General features: G+C 42.9%; 1 long non-coding RNA gene across 1 annotated transcript in view; it reads left to right on the forward strand.

The window, feature by feature from the left end:
* The window catches only part of LOC132540908 (uncharacterized), a 34,945-nt gene that overhangs the window by 949 nt on the left and 10,671 nt on the right, over positions 1-23,325 (forward strand). The gene's annotated exons all lie outside the window — the stretch shown is intronic.

The raw sequence follows: 23,325 nt of genomic DNA on the forward strand, positions 1-23,325 counted from the left end.
AAGGAAGGGGGAGGTGCTAAGGCGGGAGGAAGGTGGTGCGATCCTCGCTCCAGCGGGTCTCGCTAGCGGCAGTCCTGGCTTTGTCTGTGGGAAGAGCGGGGCGCGGGCCGTGGGCACCCGGCGCCTGGGAGCAGACAAAGGACGCGCCCCGTGCGGCCTACGCCCGGCCAAGTCGTCTGCTCCACTGGGCGGCGAGCGATACCGGGGGTGGAGAATCCTCTCTCGGGAGCTTCCCCGCCCTTTGAACAATAGGGCACCGGCGCCGCACCCGAACTCGGGGGGTTGGGGGGGAGTAGACTGGAAGCCCCTCAGTGGACTAGGACGACAACAGCGAGGGGGGTGGGAGTCCGCATTCCCTCAGCTGTGTGAGAGAACAGACTTGGCCTGGGCCCTGCGAGGTCTGAGAACTCAATCCCATTTCAGAGATGGGGAAGCTGAGGCCCTTTCTGAGGGCTCCACTAAACCAAGCCCTTACCAGGCACCTGCTATGGACCCGGCGCGGCGGCAGGCAGAAGGCGGGGAAGAGGGTCCTAGAGACCCATCAGGAGCGGAAGTGCAAACTTTCTGCCGGGGAAAGAAAAACCCGCAGGCAGTTTACCCAAAACTGAAAGGAGCAGCCTCAGAAGGGGTAGAAACCTCCTCTTGAGTGGGTGTGTGACTTGAGAGCGGTTTTCTCGCCTCTAAAATGGTGATAGTGGACAATAATACCCCTACCCCCACCCTCTCTTACAGAATGTTAGGTAATGTACTAAAAGGGCTTTCCTCCTGTGTGTGACCTGCAGTGAACCCTTATTAGTGCTGACTACTCTGTCTTGTGTCCAGATAAACCCCAAGCCACAGCCCTGCTGTGTCCCCAGAGTGGCCTATGTGTTGCAGGGCTTGGGGTGGATCTGACAGCAGAGTTTGACCCTGGCTCACACTAGAGTCTGGATGAAGCTGGAATTCTGCAGGGGTGCAGCCTTACGCGCTGTCCTCCTGGTGCTGCAGCCTGGGCTCAGCAGCTTCCAAGGGAAGCCAGGAGGGGTGTGTTTGTCATCTGACAGAACTTAATCCCCACCCCACCACCAACCCATTCCTGGCCTCCCCTGTATGATGCTTGTCTTTGTGCATGATTTCCCATGAGTCACTAGCCTCCAAGGAAAAGGGCAGGATGAAATGTATGTGTGTGAACTTGTGCATATGTTAATGAAAGCGTGCATTTATTTACCTGCGTGAGCAGTGGGTGGAGAAGGGATTTGGATGAGCTTGTGTAAAAGTATAAACACCTTGATGAGTCTGTGAATGAGTATTATGTGTATTTGAGCTTATGAGTATGGGAGCTTTTATCTGTGCTTGTATGTTTTAAGAATCTGCATGTTTACTAGTTTGCGTTTTGCATTTGTGAGTATAAGTATGTCATGTTAGTTCTGTCTGTGTATGGAAGGGAGAGAGCATGATAGGAAGGATGTGTGTGATTCTGGCTTCAGATAAATGTTTATCTAAAACAAATCAGAGTTCTGTTTCTACTTCCCTTCAGAAAGGGGGTAGACAAGTCATGCACCTTCCCCTACATTCTCATTGACTTCTGGTTTTTCAGCCCCAACCAAAATACCCTACCCTCGGATCTTTTTCTGAATTTTTCAGTGAGAATTCATCTGTTTTACCTGTTTTCTCATCCCCCATGGCTTATTCATTGATTGCAGTCTTGATCTATCTATCTCTACTCTGTTTCTTCCTAAAAGGATTACAGATGGCTTTCAGAAATACATACAACAGGGTAAATTGAACTACCCACATAGCTTTATTAATTCTCAAAGGCATGCATTAGCCATAATACTAGAATATGTGATGTATGTGTTTGTCTCTTCCATTAAGCTATTCTCTCTGTTCTCAGTGCCTAGTGGAGGTAACATGTGTAAGTGTGACCCATGTCTGTGGAAGTGAATTAAATTGAAAAGGATCCTGTAGTGCCACCGAAGAGCTTGTTGTACCTTAAGAATCAGATGACTTCTTCAGCAACCCACAACAACCCTGGGTCCATCCATACTCCCAGAGAGATAGAGAATGGGAAAGCTATCAGGGGAGGGGATAGGATATGGAGATCAGGTTGTGGGAATTGTGTGGAGCTGTACCCCTCTTATCCTATGGTTTTGTTAATGTCTCCTTTCTTAAATAATAATAATAATAAAAAAGAATCAGATGACTTAAGATACTTAAAACTCTGCCAGCTGTGTAACCTTAGAGGAAACCTGTCACTTTTCTGAACTTTAGTTTCCTCATCTGTAAGCCTGGGCAAATAAATTCTGTCTTATTTAGTTTAGCTGAAGATTGAACAGAAAGTTTTTACAGAACCTAGTAGTACTTAAAAGGTGTTCAATCTGTGTAAATTCATGTTTCATACCTTTATACCATTGCTAACTTTGAGCCTTGCTGGCTGCAGGATCACAGCAGAAACCTTTGTCCCATAAACTGCCCCATCAGGTGACATGGCCTGATCATAGTTCTACTAGATGACCCCAAGCGATATCTGTAAAATGCGGGGCTGACCCAAAAGTGTGCTATACCAGATATTCTGGAGCAGTAGGAAAGTAAAGCAGAGATAGCTTCTTTGCCTGGAGAAACAAAGAGGAAAGATTAAAAGACCTTGCCAAAATGATCCAGGCCTGTTCTCTGTCTCAAATAAGGATCTTCCATGCTAAACTTCTCGATGGATTAATTAGGCTATAATAGGAATAGTAAATGTGGAATCTTTTGAAAGATAACTTAGGTGTAATATTGGGTTTTCAGAAAAGTCATATGCAGTTTTGCCTAGAAAAACAGAAAAATACATCATGACTTCCCCAACAACCCAATACGTTGATTCATCCAACATTTAATCTTTAAATGTGTTGCTCTCAATTTATCTCTAAGTTGAAAAAAAAAACAATTTAAAAAAATATTAGGAGTAATATTTAACTTTGTGTTTAAAAATCAGAAACATTTTAGCTAAATACCACCAGAGAAAGGCAGTATTATTTCCGTTCCTTTTAATTGCATGAAGTTGAACTGGATATTTACCAATCATGAAGCCCTGGGTTTGAGCCCCAGCCCCATGTAGGAGGGAATCTCCACAGGTGGTAGTGCTATGATGTCTCTCCTTCTCTATCTGAAATAGAGAAGAAAAGAAAATTCATATTGGCCCAAAGGCAGCAGAGTTTTGCATGCATGAGGCCCCAACACCAAGAGTGGTGGGGGATCTTTGAGGGTCAGAAAAAAAAGGTTCGGTAATATAATTTTCACTGCTTGGATTCCAAACAATACATGGAAACTTTCCTTCTTTCTAGTTTTATTTAGACTGCAATGTGACAGGAATTATTTCTAATTCATCCAGAGTCTGGCTTTCTAGCATATATGGTGAAACCCAAAGCTTCACATCGTATGCAGATTTGGGGATGCACCTGCTTAGTAAAGGACACTAACAGACATGTCACAAGGAGGAAGATACACATGGCTAGGAAGCATTTAGTACCATCTATTCAATTTGAGCAATCAAAGATTGGCAAATTAAAACGAGTTACCATTTCTTTAATCTTCTAATCTGACAACAAATTTTCCAAAACTGGTAATACTTGCTGGCTAGAGAATGCCTGATAAGAGAACTATAAAGTGATATGAGCTTCCCAGGAAGGTCTAAAAGTGTTTGTACTCTGTGATTCATTATTTTCACTTTTAGAAATTCAGCTAAGAGAAATAATCAGATTAAAAACAGCATATCTGTATATAAATGTTCACCAGAATGTTATAAATAACAATTAAAAATATATCTGAGTAACAATTAGGTATCAGTTGAGTACTTTGTGCTTTATGGAGTCCCAATGTTGGAACACAATATGTAAATAAAAATGATATTCATGTGGCTAGGGAGGTAGTTACACTGGTCAATCCATTCTTTTTTTAAATTGTATTTTATTTATTCCCTTTTATTGCCCTTGTAGTTGTAGCCTTGTTGTGATTATTGTTATTGATGTCGTTTGTTGTTGGATAGGACAGAGAGAAATGGAGAGAGGAGGGGAAGACAGAGAGGGGGAGAGAAAGATAGACACCTGCAGACCTGCTTTACCGCCTGTGAAGCGACTCCCCTGCAGGTGGGGAGCCAGGGGCTGGAACCGGGATCCTTATGCCGGTCCTTGTGCTTTGCACCCTGTGCGCTTAACCCGCTACTACCTCCCAACTCTTGGTAAATCCATTCTTTACATGTGTGAGTTCCCTGGTTCAGTCCTTAACACTACATATGATGCTCTAATTCCTCTCTCTTTCTCTTCTCTCATAAAATAAGTAAACGACTCTGATATTCATTTAATATAAACTGATTTTTTTTTCTTCTGCCAAAGGTTTATCACTGGGGCTTCTCTCCCTTTCTCCTCCTACCCCATCTTTCTCTGTATCTGTCTCTCTCCTTTCTCTTTCTCTCTCTCTCTACATGAAAAAAAGAGCCCAGGATGTCACTCAGAGTTAGTGTACATACTTGTCACTCTGAGTTCATTACCTGACACTGTATAAAAGTAAGATAAGTAAAAGACCAAAAGGATATACAACAAAAAATTAAAAATCAGGGCCTGTGTAGTGGTACACTGGTTGTGCACACAAGTTACAATGTGCAAAAACGGGGTTTAAGCCCCCAGTCCCCACCTGAAGGGGGAAGCCTCAGAAGTGGAGAACAGAATAGAAAGAAAAAAAAAAGAACAAGTGAATAGGGTGAGGGTAGATAGCATAATGGTTATGCAAATACACTTTCATGCTTGAGGCTCCAAAGACGCAGGTTCAAACCCCACACCCCCATAAGCCAGAGCTGAGCCGTTCTCTGGTAAAAAAAAATAATAATTAAGTAATTAAGTAATTAATTTAAAAAAGAAGTGGTGAAGCAGTGCTGCAGGTGTCTCTCTGTCTCCCTCTCTCCCTCTCCCCTCCTCTCAAGTTCTGGCTGACTCTATAAATAAAATATAGTTTTTTAAAATTTTAAAAATAACACTTTAAAAAAAGCATCAACAATCTTTTTTTAAACACTTTTACTTTTTTAATTTTTTTTTTCCAGGAGATGGTGAGTTTTATTTTGTCTCCTCTGGATAGAGGTTTGATTTGCTCTTGAATGTTCCAGGTACTTTTAAATTTTTTTAATTTCTTTGATAGAGGCAGTCAGAAATCAAGAGGGAAGGGGGTGATAGGGAGAGAGACAGAGAGACACCTGCAGCCCTGCTTCACCACTCGTAAAGCTTTCCCGTGCAGGTGGGGACATGGGCTTGAACCCAGGTCCTTGTGCATTATAATACTTGCGCTCAACCAGGTGAGACACCACCTGGCCCCAAAGCATCAACAGTCTTTATCATTGTCTGATTGCATTTTTCTTAATAATTTTTTGCACTTTCCAAATTTATTTTACAATGAATGCATCTTACTTCAATATTCAAGAGTAAAAACTCATTTGGGGAGTCAGGCGGTAGCACAGCCGGTTATCACACGTGGCGCAAAGCGCAAGGACCCGCATAAGGATCCCAGTTTGAGCCTCCAGCTCCCCACCTGCAGGGGAGTCGCTTCACGGGTGGTGAAGCGAGTCTGCAGGTGTCTATCTTTCTCTCCCCCTCTCTGTCTTCCCCTTCTCTCTCCATTTCTCTCTGTCCTATCCAATAACAACAATAAAACAACAAGAGCAACAAAAGGAAATAAATAAATAAATAAATAAAAATAAAACAGCAGTTTAAAAAGAGCAAGTAAGATGTAAAAAAAACATTAAAAAGAAAACTCATTTGGATTCATATATGTATGTTAACCAAATTTTTGACCTACTTCTGTGATCTCCCTTCTTAAGATGATGATGAGGAGAAAGCTTTAAATTGTAAACTCACTTTAGTTGCAAAACATCTTCCCGATGAAGCTAAATGTTGAAATCTTGTTTGAATAAGCTGATGCTAAAATAAGCTCCAGAAAGTATTTGTTGCAGTTCTTGGAGATCTACTAAAAGATGTCATTCTGAGTGGGCACCAAGTCAAAAATCCCATTCGTCATCAGTGTTGACTGTAGAGTAAAGAATTTGAACCATTTGTAAGGAGAGATGGGTTGGAGCTTCACAAAAACTTTCCCCTAGGTTGCTGTAATTATGATAAAGGTGATTACTTAGAGGTACAAAACCACAAAGGATTTTTCCCAACTATCTCATTTGAGCTTTGCAGTGACTCTGAAGAAAAGATGGTGGTGGTAGTGGTGGTAGTAGTAGCAATAATAGTTGTGACTGACTTTTACTGAGCACTTAGTATATACCAGGTATCAATACAAAACACTTTTTGTACATTATCTCTTTAAATCCTTTGCTAATTCAAGTAGAAGGACATTATCTCACATTATAGGTAGATGTTGAACTATTTTGAGGTAACTGTTCTTTTCTTGCTGGTTTTCTGAGGGCTGGAAGACAAGGAATCTCCATATATAAGAGGAAATGTTTCTCTGAAAAAAGTCACAGAAAGCAAATATCAAAGTTAGAAGGGTGCTTGAGAACAGACCTGCAAACCTGTGTATCCATGATAAACTAAGTCCAAGAAAAGACCTTGATAAAAATCCCACAGTGCTCACTAGTGACAGAGCTGAGGTCAAATTCAAACCCATTTATCCTTGAGTGGCCATCAGACTCAAAGCATTCCTTACAGAAAGCCAGTGAGGTATGAAGAGTCTGCTGAGAAACCAAAGGGTCTTCCCACCCATAGCAATTCCCTTCTGATTTCTGGTCTAGGGATCTCTTTATTCCCCCAGACTTTCTCACCAGAAGCTTTCCTCCTGGAATCACAGGGACAAGTATCCTGCTACCCGCCCTTTACCAGTGGTCAAGGAAGTACTCTAAAAAATGATGGAAATCAGGGTCTAGGGGAGTCAGGTGGTAGTGCAATGGGTTAAGCGCACCTGCACAAAGAGCAAGGACTGAAGTAAGGATCCCAGTTCAAGCCCTCCAACTCCCCACCTACATGGGAGTCACTTCACAGGCGGTGAAGCAGGTCTGCACCTCTATCTTTCTCTCCCTCTCTTTGTCTTTCCTTCCTCTCTCCATTTCCCTCTGTCCTATCCAACAACGATGACATCAGTAACAATAACTATAATAATAAAACAAGGGCAACAAAAGGGAATAAATAAATAAATATTAAAAAAAGAAATCAGGATCTGTGGGGCCGGGTGGTGGCGCACCTGGTTGAATACACATGTTACAGTGCACAAGGACCCAGATTCGAGCCCCTGGTCCCCTCCTGTAGGGGGAAAGCTTCACAAGTGGTGAAGCAGTGCTGCAGGTGTCTCTCTCTCTCCCTGCCTGTCACCCCCTCCCCTCTCAATTTCTGGCTGTCTCCAATAAATAAATAAAGATAATAAAAAAAAATTTTTTAAAGAAATCAGGGTCTTCTCTCTCAAGTCTGATACTGTGACTGATCAAGACCTCAGGAATGGCAAAATCTTCCAAATTAGGCCACAGCGGTATAAAGAAACTGAAAACCACATCTTTCCCATTTCATCAGGACTAAATTAGAACCACTCTGAAGTGGGTCCTGGGAGATTAGGCCTGCTCTCTGGCCTTTGGGTCTAATTTTCTTTTTTATACAATCATTGCACTTTTCTTATGATCAGTGTGTGTGTGTGTGTGTGTGTGTGTGTGTGTGTGTGTGTGTGTGTGTGTGTGTATTCAATGTCTCAAGTGCAGCCTGGAATTTGGAAATTGATGTAATCCTTACATGAGTCCTGGCAACTCTTTTGAGCAAGTAATGATGGAAACCCTGGAATTAGGGTTTGGGTTAGGCAATTACTCTATGAATCAGCCAAGCCCTATTCCTTGGCCAGAGCCTATCACCCTCCAAGGGTGAAATGATCTAGTGGGAAAAGTCTTGATCTACTCTGGACCTGGATGCAGTACTTTCAGGCTGTGGTCCCTAGGACAAAAGCTAACCTCCCTAGGCTGATGTACTCACTCTGGGCCTAGATGTCCTTTTCCATTCACAGAGATGTATTAACACTAATTTAAAGCTTTCGTTAGTGAACAAATAAGAAAAATGGAGTGAATGTTACCATATACCTGTGGTAGCAGTAACAAAATAAATGACTAAATAAGCACATACTATATGGCCTCTCTGTGGGAAAGTGTTAATCATTAAGAAGTTGGCAAGTAAAGAAAGTATAGGGTGTATGGATATAGAAGCTGATGGGAGATGAGATACATAACATGAAAAAGTATTTTTCATACTATAAAGTACTGCCCCCGAGAAGATTATCATCACTGTTATTAAATAACTGCCTCCCCATCTGTGAGAAGCAAAGGTTTCTGAGAACTGCCTCTGGGTTATTGACTGTGAGTACATAGAGGGAGAGGGGGAGAGCTACGCCAAGAGGGATGCTAAGGACTTATCCAACCTCCCCGCTCCCCCATGCTCAACAATTGTGGCTGCTATGAGTGTTCTGCTTCTTTATCAGGCAAAAATGGAAACTCTGCTTAGGATCCTTTACCAAAGGAAAAAAAAAAAAAAGCTACCTGGGATAGGAGTAACATCCTCCAGAAAGCAGGATCCATGCTAGATGGGGATGACAATGACTTATGTGCTCTGACTCCACAGATCACTAAGTTAAACACTTTCTCATTCCTCCTGTTCTGGCCTGGTTTCCAGGCCTCTAAAATCCAGTTCATTTCTGTCCCTTTATTAACACATTTGCCATGCTCTGTGTGTGAGAAAGAGATCAAGGGAGTTGGGCAGTAGCGCAGTGGGTTAAGCACACATGGTGCAAAGCCCAAGGACCGGCAGAAGGATCCCGGTTCGAGCCTCCAGCTCCCCACCTGCAGGGAAGTTGCTTCACGGGCAGTGAAGCAGGTCTGCAGGTGTCTTTCTCTCCTCTCTGTCTTCCCCTCCTCTCTCCATTTCTCTCTGTCCTATCCAACAACGATGACATCAATAACAACAATAATAACTACAACAACAATTAAAAAAAGAGATCAAAACATGAAATGCACGTGTTCTACTCCTGAGTTACTTCTGCGTTCCTCTTGTATCTTTATTATGATATCTCTCTCTCTCTCTCTCTGCAGTACCACAGCACAACTCCAAAATACATGGATATCCATGGTGCTCCCATGAGGTGCTGGGACTTAACCTCACTTATGGAAGGTATGTGCTTTACCTTCCAAACAATCATCTCCCAGTCCCCTTCCTGTCTTTTTAATCCTCAAGGATGAATCATAGGTATTATCCTAGGCACTATACTTCTGATGATGCATTAGGAAGATGAAGATACCTTTAGATCCTGTGGGACCCTACTCTGAGTTTTCCTGAACCCAAACCCTAGGGTTTTCTGATGAATGCTGTTCCTGGCTCTATTTGTGCCTAGAATGCTCATTTGGTATATAGCACTGGATTTTTCTCTTCATATCTAATAATCTCTGTAATAAGAACAGACTCATGAGCCTGAAAGAGAACCTTGCTCATCTGGGGACCAGAGAAGTAACTCACCAGGTAACATGTAAGTCTTGCTACACACATGGTCCAGATTAGAACCCTAGCACCACATAGAAAGTACTGTGTCACCAGTGGAATCTCTAGTGCTATGGTATCACTCCCTCTCTGTCTCTTTCTCTCATCTCTGACTGGATAAAAAACGGTACAGGAGTGGTGAAATTGTACATATACAAGGCCCTGACTCTGAAAAAATTGATTAATTCAATGAGAATATTACCCATTGAACTAATGTAATTCGAACTCTTCTTGCTGACATAGAACTTTTTGTAAACTATAAAGTACTTTCATACATTTTTAATTTACATATTGTTCTGTTCTTTTTGTGCCTCATAATATTTCTGGACAAATGTTGACAAGGCTGAGGTTGCTGGATAAAATACAAGATATCGATTAAAAGTGAATTTCATGGGGGCTGGGTGGTAGAGTGCACATATTACCATGCTCAGTGACCTCAGGTCCCTACCTGCATGGCAGGTGCTTCATGAGCAACGAAGCAAGTCTGGAGGTGTCTGTCTCCCTCCTTTTCTATCTCTCCTTGCCTCAATTTCTGTCTGTCCTATCAAATGAAATAGGAAGGTTAAAAAAAAGGGGGGGGGGTCTGGCGGTAGCGCAGCAGGTGTGAAGCAAAGGACCAGTGTAAGGATCCCGGTTCGAGCCCCCAGCTCCCGACCTGCAGGGGGCCCCGCTTCACAAGTGGTGAAGCAGGTCTGCAGGTGTCTATCTTTCTCTCCCCCTCTCTGTCTTCCCCTCCTCTCTCCATTTCTCTGTCTTATCCGACAACTACGACATTAATAACAACAATAATAACCACAACAACGATAAAACAAGAAGGGCAACAAAAGGGGAAAATGGGGGGGGGGTTCCAGTAGCAGTGGATTCGTGATACAGGCACCAAGCCCCAGCAATAACTCTGGAGGCAAAAAAGAGGGGGGGGTATAGCCATTGGGAGTGTTGGATTCGTAGTGCTGGCACTGAGCCCCAGAGATAACCCCAGTAGCAATAAATAAATAAACTTAAACAATTGATAAATTATAGTATAAGTGCATCACAAATGTCACATGAAACATACTTGTGTTAGAATATTACTCATTGTAAAAAATATATATTACTCATTGTTGGGGGCTGGGTGGTAGTGCAGTGGGTTAAGCTCACATGGTGCAAAGTGCAAGGAATGTCATAAAGATCTGGGTTCAAGCCCCTGGCTCCCTACCTGCAAGGGGGAGGGGTCGCTTCACAAGCATTGAAACAGGTCTGCAGGTGTCTATCTTTCTCTCTCCCTCTCTGTCTTCCCCTTCTCTCTTGATTTCTTTGTCCTATCCAACAATAACAACAACAACAAATTGGAAAAAATGCCTACCAGAAGCAGTGGATTCATAGAGAAGGCACCGAGTCCCAGTGATAACCCTGGAGGCAAAAAAAAATAATAAAAATAAAAAGAATATCATTCATTGTTTCTCTGATATCTAAATTGAACTAGGTATCTTTCCAATAGTCCTCAATAGGGATGATTAACCCTAGTTTTCAGAAACATAGTTCAGAAAGGTGAATGCAGATATCCAAACTCTTTGAAAGAAGAGAATACATCTGATTCATTTGTAAAGCTTTTAGTATTTATTTCCTTTTAACACAAGATGGATATTCCTCTAAAGGTAGTGTATCATCTCTGTTGGTGGTGATCTAGAAGTTTTATGTTACATGAAAAGCTTGTTGCTCTGAGAAGCTGGACTCCGTGTAGATATATATTATACCAAGCATTAAAATAGTTAATGATTTATTTGTAATCACTAGTTCTTAACTTGGAGTTAGCTCAGACAGAAGAGCTGCTTGGGAAATGTTTATTTAACTATTGAGAACTTTCTGTGCCTCACCTTCCTACAAGAACCCAACAGAGGGAGTCGTACAGTAGTGCAGCGGGTTAAGTGCACCTGGCGCAAAGCACAAGAACTGGCCAGCAAGGACCCCGGTTCGAGCCCCCTGCTCCCCACCTGCAGGGGAGACACTTCACAGGTGGTGAAGCAGGTCTGCAGGTGTCTATCTTTCTCTACTCCTCTCTGACTTCCCCTCCTCTCTCTATTTCTCCCTGTCCTATCCAACAACGAACAACATCAACAATAACAACAACAATATTAACTACAACAACAATTAAAAAAAAGACAACAAGGGCAACAAAAGGGAAAATAAATAAATAAAAAATAAAATAAAATAACCCTACAGAATGAAAGAACAAGCTGTCTCAGGATAAGAGAGTGGTCCCAGGAAACCACTGCTAGGTACTCCTATTTTTCCTAAGTCCCCATGCATCAAATAAATCAGATGAGTTTAGGAAATTCATGTAAGTTATGGAACGTCTGAAATGAACACAAGCACAGCATGAAAAGTCTCCCCCCCCCCATCCCCTTCCCACTCCAGCCTCAGTGTCATATAGAGACCCTGCTTGGGACTGCCTCACTCAGGCAAGTGGGATAAATGCTGCCCAAGGAGTCCTTATGCTGTTCAAGAGAGGCAGAGTCCCTCTCTTGCCTTCTGGAAGTATACACCAACCTGAGGTGTGAGGCACAGACAGTCTCCAAGTTAACTCTGAATTAGATTCAGCTTTTGTCTCTTGAGATGGGAATCTCAGGCTCCATCCACTGACAGATAATCTGCTGATGTCATCAACCCAACCAAAGCTGTGACTAAATAGACATGCTGAGGAGACTGCTGATAATGATGGTACTGTGCCAGTGTGCCAACTAAAAAAAAAAAAAAAAAAGAGCTGCTGATGAATTGGAGCCTGGCCACAAGCTGTGGGAATTATGGGTCCATGGTTTTCAGTCTGATGTTCCACTGGTAGGTTCCTAGAATGTTGTACCTGGCTATAGGAAAAATGTCTTTTTTTTTTTTTTTGCCAGCAGGGTTATCACTGGGGCTCAGTGCCGGCACTGTGAATCCACTGCTCCTGGCTGAATTTTTTTCCCATTTTTTTACTGGCAGGACAGAGAGAAATTGAGAGAGATGGGGGGATAGAGAGGGAAAGAGAAAGATAGACACCTACAGACCTGCTTCACTGCTTGTGAGGTGACACCCCTGCAGGCAGGTAGGTAGGGGCTGGAACTGGGATCCTTGCACGGGTCCTTGAACTTAGTACTATGTGTGCTTAACCCAATGTGCCACCACCCGGCCCCCTGGGAAAAATGTCTCAACATGTATGCAGGTTTAACCCAACCCAAGCATTCTCACGTTTCCAGAAACACCAGGGCATGGAGTTGGTAATGTGGTTCTGTGGAAGAGCACATGACTTTCATGCATGGGGTCCTGGGTTTGATTCCCAGCACCACATGGGAGCACCAGAAACAGCACCCAGGACAAAAACACGTCAAGCTCTCTATGTGGTAAAGTACTACTCTGGTGTCTCTTTCTGTTACTTTCTCTCTATCTATCTCTAAGTATACAGAATAAGGAGCAGGGTCAATGAACCTGGGAGAGTACACACTTCACCCTGCTGAGGACCAGCTCTTGAACCTCAGCACCACATGGAAGTACCCGGGGAAGCTTCAGGAACAGTGGAACAGTACTGGGCTGTCTCTGCTCTTTCTTTCCCTCTCTGCCTCTACCTAAAAATAAAGGAAAAAATTCTACAGGGGACAGTAGAATCATGCAGGCATGGAAACTCTTGTGTCCAGAAAATAAAATGATAAAAATGTGGAATAATAATTGAGCAGGTTGATTGTTCAGCAGCAGCACGGCATTAAGATAGAAAGGAAGAGGGAGGCAGCGGTAGAGTGCTAGGTTAAGCACACATAGTGTGCTCAGGGACCTGCACAAGGACCCTGTTTTGAGCCCCTGGCTCCCCACTTGCCTGGAGGTCGCCTCACAATCTGTGAAGCAGGTCTGCAGGTGTCTATCTTTCTCTCCCCCTCTCTGATTTCCCTCCTCTCTCAATTTCTCTCTGTCCTATCCAACAATAACAATGGACAAAAGATGTCTGCCAAGAGCAGTGGGTTTCTAATGCAGGCACCAAGCCCCCACCGATAACCCAGAGAGGGGGGAAAAAAGGGGAGAGGAAGGGTGGGGAAGGAGGAATGGAAGGAGAGAAGTGTGGGGGGAGAATGGAAGGAATGAAGGAAAAGAGGGAGGGTGAAAAGAAGGGAGGAAGAGAAGGAGAGAGAGGAAAAATAATAATAAAAACTTGAATCTCAGGAAAGAAGAGGACACAGTGAAGCTGACGCAATGACTTGGCAGTACAGCCAGGCCTATAACCCATATTCTAGGTGCTGCATTCCTGACTCAAATACTCAGTCTCTAATGCTGAGCAAGCACTGGGCGTGGCTGATGTGGTCACTAGCCTGTACTGGTGCTGTGGATCACCAAGCTCGGGCTCTAGTTCTCCATTAGCATCTTTTTTTAAATTTTGTTATTGGGGAATTAATGTTTTACATTCAACAGTAAATACAATAGTTTGTACATGCATAACATTTCCCAGTTTCCCATATAACAATACAACCCCCACTAGGTCCTCTGTCATCCTTCTCCATTAGCATCTTTTAAAAAGGGTTTGGTGTATTGCACCAAAGCAGAGGACTCCAAGGAAGAAGGGCAGGGAGGGGACTGCATGGTGGTGAAAAAGGACCTAAGTTGGCATGAGAATGTTTTGCAGACAGACATCTATCATGGAGAGATAAGAAACTACACATGTGTCAACACTTGTACTGTAGACCCACCAATAAAAATATTTTTAAAAAGAATAATAAAAAATACAAAGAAAGTTGGGGGGGTCATCCTCAGGGCTTCATCCCTACAGGCTTTTTCAGATAGGGGCAGAGAGGCAGAGAGACAGAGACAGAGTGAGGGTTGATCATGTAATTGTTATGAAAAAAAGACTTTCATGCCTGAGGCTCCAGGGTTCCAGGTTCAATCCCCCATACCACCATAAGACAGAGTTGAGCAGTGCTCTGGTAAAAAAAAAAAAAAAAATTAAAAAGAGAGAGAGAGAGAAGTAAAGAAGCTATAGCACTGAAGCCTCCTTCTATGCCATAGGAGCTGGGTTTGAACCTAGCTCATGCACATGGCAAAACAATGCACTATCCCAGTGAACTATTCTGCCACCTTCCATTAGCATCTTAACTGAGTCTGTCATCTTCTCCTCCTGGAGGACTTGCAGTCCGCAGGAGGTGGATTAAACACCTGAAATTGGAGATGGAATGGCAGACCAAGATTGGCTGATCCTATTTCCTCTGCAATGCAGAGTCCCCAGTTTCTATGCTAGGGAATAGTTCCAAGAGCCAGTAAGCACATGACCTTGTGGGCTGGCAGGCAGGCCTTACAGAGACCGTGAGTGGTGAGTGGACCAGGTCACTGGGGACATTATTGCCCCTGCATCCCGCCAACTCTCTACAAAAGTTCTTTTTTTGCCAAACTAAAATCTTATTCTGTGAATTTCTTTTTAAATATTTATTTATTTATTTGCCTACAGGGTTACTGCTGTGGCTCAGTGCCTGTACCATGAATCCACTGCTCCTGGAGGCCATTTTTTCCCCTTTTTGTTGTTCTTATTGTTTTATAGTTGTTGTGGTTATTATTGTTGTTGTCATTGATGTTGTTGTTGCCAGATAGGACAGAGAGAAATGGAGAGAGGAGGAGAGGCAGAGAGGGGGAGAGAAAGATAGACACCTGCAGACCTGCACTGCCTGTGAATCGACCCCCCTGCTAGCAGGGAGCTGGGGGCTTGAACCGGGATCCTTACGCCGATCCTTGCACTTTGTGCCATGTACACTTAACTTGCTGCACTACCACCCGACCCCTAATCTTTATTTATTTTAATTAGGAAGATGTGTGTGTGTGTATGTGTGTTATAAACTCTAGCTTATGGTATTATAGGGCATTGAACCTGGGAAATCAGAGCCTCAGGCAAGAAACTCTTTTTGCATAGCCATTATGCTATCTCCCTCTCCCTGATTCTGTGAATTTCTACACTTTCATCTAGTTCATCTGCTAGGAGGCCCCCAGACCAAGTTTGTTGCTTTGCACATTTGTGTAGGAGGCAGTCCAGATGCAGATGTCACAGAGGTGAAATGATGAGTTTGGTGGAAACCAGCTCTGCATGCAGCCCAGCCAGGGTTCTCTCCCTGCCAAGCTAATAGACACATCTCACTTAGGAGAAAAATGACCAGACCCAGTGATGCGGAACCAGAGCAGCCCTGCATACAGTGTACCAGCAACATTGGGGTTATGCAGACATGAAGCCCCAGTGATCACCTTGATGGCAAAAAAGATGAAAAATCAGATTGATCAGAGGCTATAGAAAGACATCAAGGCAGCAAAACCTCTTGGAAAAGTCGCTCCTGGAACTGAGATCTGAATGAGGACAGGAGGTAAGCTTGGAAAGATCTAAAAAGAGGAAGCAGTATGTGACAGGTCACCTGGAAAGGAGTGCTGGGGAAAGAGAAAATCCAGAAGGAACAGAACATGATAATTGAGGGAAGAATGGAAGGACATAAAATTTGAGAGAAAGTCGAGGTCTGAGTCTCAACCTTCTGCACTTCTGGGCTTGGCTAGAGGCTAAACTGAGGTGCTGATTCCATTTCCAGAGAAGCAGAGCCACAACACAGCAGGCATGGCAGCATCACTGTGCTGATAATGGCGAAGGCCAGGCACTCGCACCATGTGACCAGGAGAAGGTCACTGGAGAAATATTCACCACAGCCCAAACAACCTGGAGAGGGCTATAACTAAAAATAAAACCACCAAAGGATTTGGCTGTTACACTGCTGGGTATCTATCCAAAGAAGACGAAATCATTAACTTGAAGAGTGATATTCACCCCAGTGTTTATTGCAGTAATATTCACAGTAGTTCAGACAGGCAAACAACTTAAGTGCCCACGAATAGTTGGTTTGATAAAGAAGATGTACTGGGAGTGGGGTAGGTAGCATAATGGCTATGCAAAGACACTGTCATGCCTGAGGCTACAAAGCCCCAGGTTTAATCCCCTGCACTACCATAAATCAGAGCTGATCAGTGCTTTGGTAAATGTGTGTGTGTGTGTGTGTGTGTGTGTGTGTGTGTGTGTGATGTTCGTGTTGTGTGTGTGTGTGTGTGATGTTCGTGTTGTGTGTGAATGGTTAAAAAAAGAAAAGATATGCTGGGATGTGGTTCAGCCAAGTGTAATGCCCTTTATATGCTATGTAAGAAAACAAAAGGGAGTCGGGTGGTAGCACAGCGGATTAGGCACAGGTGGTATAAGAAAACAAAAATGGGGGGGGGGGTCAGGCAATAGCGCAGCATGTTAAGTGCACATGGCACAAAGTGCAAAGACTGGTGTAAGGATCCTGGTTCGAGCCCCTGACTCCCCACCTTCAGGGGGGTCACTTCACAAGTAGTAAAGCAGGTTTGCAGGTGTCTATCTTTCTCTCCCCCTCTTTGCCTTCCCCTTCCCTCCCGATTTCTCTCTGTCCTATCCAACAATGACAACAAGAGTAGCAAAATGAGAAAAATAGCCTCCAGGAGCAGTGGGTTTGTGGTGCAGGCACTGAGCCCCAGCAATAACCCTAGAGGAAAAAAAAATGGTGGCTAGGGCATGGCTTATCAGGTAGTTTGCTTGGCAAACTTAAAACTTCAGGTTCAATTCCCAGTATCACCTATGGCGAAGGTGGTGCTCTGGTCCTATTCCCTCTCTTTAAATAAATCTTAAGAGAAAGAAAGAAATAAGGAAAGAAAGGAAGGAAGGAAGGAAGGAAGGAAGGAAGGAAGGAAGGAAGGAAGGAAGGAAAGCAGATGAATGCACAAAGCAAAATAAAATAAAAACACACTAGTTCACATTAACAAATTTAAGGCTGCAAGAGAGGAAGAAGGTAGGTGTGGGAGAAACAGCAGGGTGGAGAAGATTCTAATGAATGGGAAATTTGTTTACAATTGGATAAAAAGTTAGGGTTATGGGAGTCGGGCATAGCGCAGCAGGTTAAGCGCCGGTGGCGCAAAGCGCAAGGACTGGCATAAGGATCCCGGTTCGAGCCCCCAGCTCCCCACCTATAGGGGAGTCGCTTCACAGGCGGTGAAGCAGGTCTGCAGGTGTCTATCTTTCTCACTCCCTCTCTGTCTTCCCCTCCTCTCTCCATTTCTCTCTGTCCTATCCAACAACAATGACATAAATAACAACAACAAGATAAACAACAAGGGCAACAAAAGGGAAAACAAATAAATGTAAAAAAAATTTTTTTAAAGGGTTATATACTCATTGAAATACTACTTTGTAATTAACAAAAATGTAATTAACAAATACTATTTTGTAATTAACAAAAATTGTAAAAAGTGGATGAAACTGGATGTATTTATGTTAAATAAAGTAAAGGCAAAAGATATTGTATGGTTCAACTCATAACTGAAACAAATGAATTTGTGAAATAAACTGTAACCAAACTATGTCTGACTTAGTGAGAAAAACTAGGGTGATTTTCAAAGGGAAGGGACATGACTCAGGACTTTGGTGGTAGGTATGTTGAATCACAAGCACATTTATGAATGTGAAAACATACCCCTAAATTCTTATAATTTGGGAAACAACTGTAAGTCACTAGTAATAAATTTTTTTTTTAAATTGGGGCCAAGAGCTGGGTTAGTGGTAGAGTACATGCTTTCTCTACAAAGCATCCAGGTTTTAATCCAGTACTGCACGAGAGCACCATGGACAGCACCTAGATCAAAAAAGTGAGAATTACATGGTGGTTGGAGTGTTGCTTAGTCTCTCTCTCTCTTTCTCTCTCTCTGGACCGACTTGCCAATGCTCATGTTCAGCAGGGAAGCGATTACAAAAGCCAGACCTCCCACCTTCTGCCCCCCACAATGATCCTGGGTCCATACTCCCAGAGGGATAAACAGTAGGGAAGCTATCAAGGGAGGGGATTGGATATGGAGCTCTGGGGGTGGGCACTGTGTGGAAATGTACCTTTCTTATCCTATGGTCTTGTCAATGTTTTTCATTTTATAAATAAAAAAATCTCTCTCTCTTATTCTCTCTCTCTAGCTCTTCCTCTCATTTCTCTCACTCTTTCAGAAAATATAGAAAATTGGGCCAGAGAGGTGGGTCTGTGAGTCCCTGGGTTCATTCCCCAGCGCTGCAAACCTTTTTTTTTTTTTGGTAATAAAATGAAAAGCATTTCAGGTAGAAGCTGGCACATAGACCAGTCTCCCCCACCCCCCCGGTCTCTCTTAGAAGACTTATCTGCAGTTCCCCCAGGTACACTGCTTTCTTGAGGGACCCTTGTCTGTGAGAGGGAACTAGGGGGAAAAAAAGTCTCAACTCGAAGACTTTTTGTGAGAGACTGCACCCTGAACTTCAACTGTTTCAGGGGGTTATTTTTCTCTTGCTTCTAGAATCTTGGCCAGGGTAGAGGGGGGAGGCTTTGCATACTCTTCCCCTTCCACTTTATTCTCAGTCAGTTCTGATTAATGGTTCTCCCTGGAGTATAAGTAACTCTTTTCTCCCAGGAGTCAAAGTCCTGAGCCAAAGGAATGCATCTATGATTGTGTGATTTCACTCATCTGCCAACCAGTTGGGGTGGAAGGGCTTGAGTACCTCTGAATGGGCAGGTTGATGGGTGTATGCAGTGCTCCTTCCACCAAGCATCTCACCTGGTTCAGGTAAAACATCTCTTTTTATCTATCACTGGGATTTGTCTCTTGGAAGATTATAGAAAGCTCCATGCTAATTAGCAATATAAAACTCTTGCTTGAACACTTGGGGCAGGCTGGAAGGGAAGGTAGGATAGTTCTGAATAAATAGTCAGAAGACTAGAATCTCAGTTGAGAATGTTTTCGGGGCGGGGGGGAGCTCCAGTCCCTTCCAGAAAATTCTGCTAGCTCAGCAAATTGTCTTGTCAACTCACTGGCACTGCCTCTGTATTTCTTTCACATTCATATCAGGAGAAATAGGCAAATTCTGTGAGCTAGTTTTGTCTTTCTTCAGGATTATTTGAGCTTAAATAAAAAGAGCAAGGAAATGTCTTCCTACCCTCTGGGTCCTCAATCTGCTCCCTAGAAACTGATTCTAAGGAAATACTTTCAAAGATTATTTTCAAAGTTTGCTTTAAATAAAGACTGACAGCATTGTATATAATAGCAGAAAGTTGGAGGTGCCCCAATGCCAAATGGCAGGTGGATAAACAAAATCTGGCTCATTTACTTGAAAGGACAACATAGCAGCCTTAAAAGTGACAAATATAAATCTTGTTAAGACATGAAAAACTGTATATCAAAGAGTGTGCAGTGGAGATATTAGAAACCCAAACAACACAGAGTAATTTCTTCCACCAATATCAGTAGAGGAAAACTGGGAGAATTTAAGAAAGGTTTAATTAAACTTAAAATAAACCCCATTTTTCAGATTTAGTTCATGAGTGAGAGAAACTAGAGATCTGTTCAGCCATACACAGTGCCAGGGATGAGACCATAGTTCTCACACATGGAAGAAATGTGTTACACCCACTGAGGAAACTCTCCTTTTTTTTTTTTATTCATGCACTTACGTAATGTAAGTGAAATAATCCCTGTGTAGCCAAACTGTCTCTAAGACTTTCTGAAAACTATGGAGTATGATTGGGAGGGGATCAGAACTTTGGTGGTCTGTGGGGTGTGGAACTATATTCTATAGTCTCATAATCTTGTAAATCATTATTAAATCACTAATAAAAAATTATATTCAATACATGAATAAAACAATCCCTATAGAACAAAAGGCTTTCTGACTTTGCTGGGAAATTGTGCCGTTGCAGTCACATCTGCCATGTTGTCCCCTCAGGCTACTGCTAGTTCCCACCGAGAGTTGGGACATTCTCGGAGAGCCTGTTCAGCCATGTTGTGCCCTCAGGGCATTGTCTATTTCCCCCGCGATATTTGGAGTGCTTTGGTTACTCCTCCCCCCTCCCATTCTCACGAGAGTTATTATCCTATCCTGGAGTGCTATGGTTACTCCTCCCCCTTCCCATTCTCGCTAAAGCTACTCCTATAAAAACCCTTCTTCTTCCGCACCTCGTTCTCTTGCCAGTGCTTCACACCGGTGTTCAGACGCAGGAAGGGTTACTGCTTGATGCAGCCATTTTCGCTACCTCCACGTGGCCCAACCTGCCTCTCTAGCACCCAACTCTGAGGTGCCAGCGCAAATAAAGATTTGTGTTTCCTCTTCACTCCGGACCCCCCCCCCTCTCCGCGGCCTGCGCACAACAACATGACTTAAAAAAAAATTATTTATTTTTGAGAGAGGAGGAAAAGGAGAAAGAGAGCGAGAACCAGACATGTAATGCTGGGGATAGAACTCATAGAGTTGGGCAGAGGGTAGATAGTATAATGGCTATGCAAACAGACTCTCATGTCTGAGGCTCCAAAGTCCCAGGTTCAATCCCCCGCACCACCATAAGCCAGAGCTTAACAGTGCTCTGGTTAAAAAAAAACAAAAAACAAAGAAGAACTCATAGAGTCTCATGTTTGAGGTCCCAAATAGTGTTTAATATGGAAGCAGTCTCTTGCTTGGATCTGGAAAATAGTACAGTGGCTATACAAAAGACATTTATATCTCAGGCTTTGAAGTTCTAGGTTCAGTCCTCTACACCAGCATAAATCAAAACTGGGCTATGTTCTAATAACAAGCAAACAAACAAAGTACTCTTTGTTTAGTGACTGGAGAAATAGCTCAATTGCCTGAGGTTCCCAGTGTGATTCCCAGTGCTGAGGCCACAAGAATAGTGCTCTAGGTTGTTTCTCTCTGTTGTTCTCTTTGTTTCATGTGAAACTCTATTTAATATATACAAAATAAAATGAATATATATTTTAAAAGTATTCACTTTGGGGGCTGAGGAGGTAGCATAAAAAGTTGTGCAAAAGACTTTCATGCCTAAGGCCCTAAGGTCCCAGTTTCTAAGTCATAACAATTTATATCGAATAATTTAATAATTATTAATAAGTAATATTATTATTCGTTTCATTGTTGATGTGTGCAGGCACTGTGCTGGTAAGACTTTCACATGCATTAGGGACAGGTGGTGGGGAGTTTGGTTGAGCGAACATGTTATAGTCTGAAAGGGCCCAGGTTCAAGCCCCTCATTCTCACCTGCTGGGGGAAAGCTTCATTAGTGCAGGGCGGCAGATGTCTCCCTGTTACCCCCTCCCCTTCTCAGTTTCTCTCTGTCTATCCAATAATGAATTAATAAATAGGTCCAGGAGGACCTATGATATCTTGTTCTGAGTGATATCTGGTTCTATCTCTCTCCTCCTATCTTTCTCATAAATAAATAAATAAATAAATAAATAAATATTTTAAAAGGGGAAAATATAAGTAATATAAGTAAAATTATATAAAATATAAGTAATATAAGTAAAAATATAAGTAAAATTTAGGGAAAAAAGAATTGTACATGCATGATATCCTTTGTTTTTAAATACATCTTTACTAAAGTAATTTTGGTTTACAACACCATGTAAAAGTTTCATGTGTGTACAGCATTATAAATCAATATCTGAATACACTACATTATGATCAGCAAGTATACTTTCCATCCAACACCATATGCTTGACCCATCTAATCTATCTCTCCCACTCAGTGCCTAATCTGGTAAATACCAATCTGTTTGTATTGTTTCCCTTTATCCATAACATTGAAAACAAATGTTAAGAATGAAGTCATTTCCCTATTACAAATGGTTGAGAAAAGTGGAGAAGTTTACCCAAAGGCCACAGATTTAAATTGTAAACTGGTTTACAAGGTGGACATACCAATCACCAGGTCCCACCATCTCTACTGCAAAGCTCCCCCTGGGCTTCATCTAACACAAATCCAATGAGCTGGTCACAGAATTTCCAACCTCCATGGGACTCTACTGGCCTTAATGTTTCAGAACTAACTAGAGCTGGTTGCCTCTCTCTCTCTCTCTCTCTCTCTCTCTCTCTCTCTCTCTCTCTTTCCTGGGACCTTGGAGCCTCAAGTTCAAAAGTCTTTTTGCAGGGTCAGGTGGGAGTTTGCCTTGTTGTGCACACATATTGCCAATTGAAAGAATCTGGGCTCAAGCCCCCCCGGTCCCCACCTACAGGTTAGAAGTTTCACAAGTGGTGAAGCAGTGCTGTAGGTGTCTCTCTTTCTCTCCCTCCCCACTTCTCAATTTCTCTGTATCCAAACCAAATTAAAAAAAAAAAAAGAAAAAGAGCTTTCTTGCTTAATCATTTTGCTCTCCTCAGCTAAGGGGTGGCTGTTGACACTCAAACCAACAGAACCCTGAAGGTCCCTTTCCCAGCAGCTCACTTGACCTGGCAATGGCAGCTCAGACCCAGAAATGCTCTCAGGGCCTCAGGAAACATCTGCAAATCCTCAAGGAGGCAAGATCTGCCCCCTTCACTGCCCTTCCAGGAAAGATAGAGGGCTTGTCCCAAATACAGGAACAGGACAAATATACTGCTTCCACTTTCTAGGCTGAGTGCCCGCAAATGGAACAATTTGCTCCTCTTAGACTTTTAGGATTGGCTTCTTGGAATCTGACCTTGTGCTGCACAGAGGGATCACAGTCCTGAAATCATCCATAGCTGATCTTCTAGGACTCACCCAGCGATGGGAAAGACAGTGACAAACAACACTTGCCATTCAAGGTGATTGATGTAAGCGAGTGGATGTGATGTAAGGGGGAAGTATGAACTTTGGAGTCAGAAAGACCTGTTTCTTCACATCCTGGTTGTGAGACTTTGGGAAGATTTCCTAACTCTACTGAGTTGGTTTCTCCATCAGAAACACACACACACACACACACACACACACACACACACACTGTCATTGCCTGGATTAAATAATTATCTTCTTACTGCATAATTCCCATATGAATTAAAAAA

Source organism: Erinaceus europaeus, chromosome 10 (genome assembly GCF_950295315.1).
Source record: "Erinaceus europaeus chromosome 10, mEriEur2.1, whole genome shotgun sequence".
NCBI lineage: Eukaryota > Metazoa > Chordata > Mammalia > Eulipotyphla > Erinaceidae > Erinaceus > Erinaceus europaeus.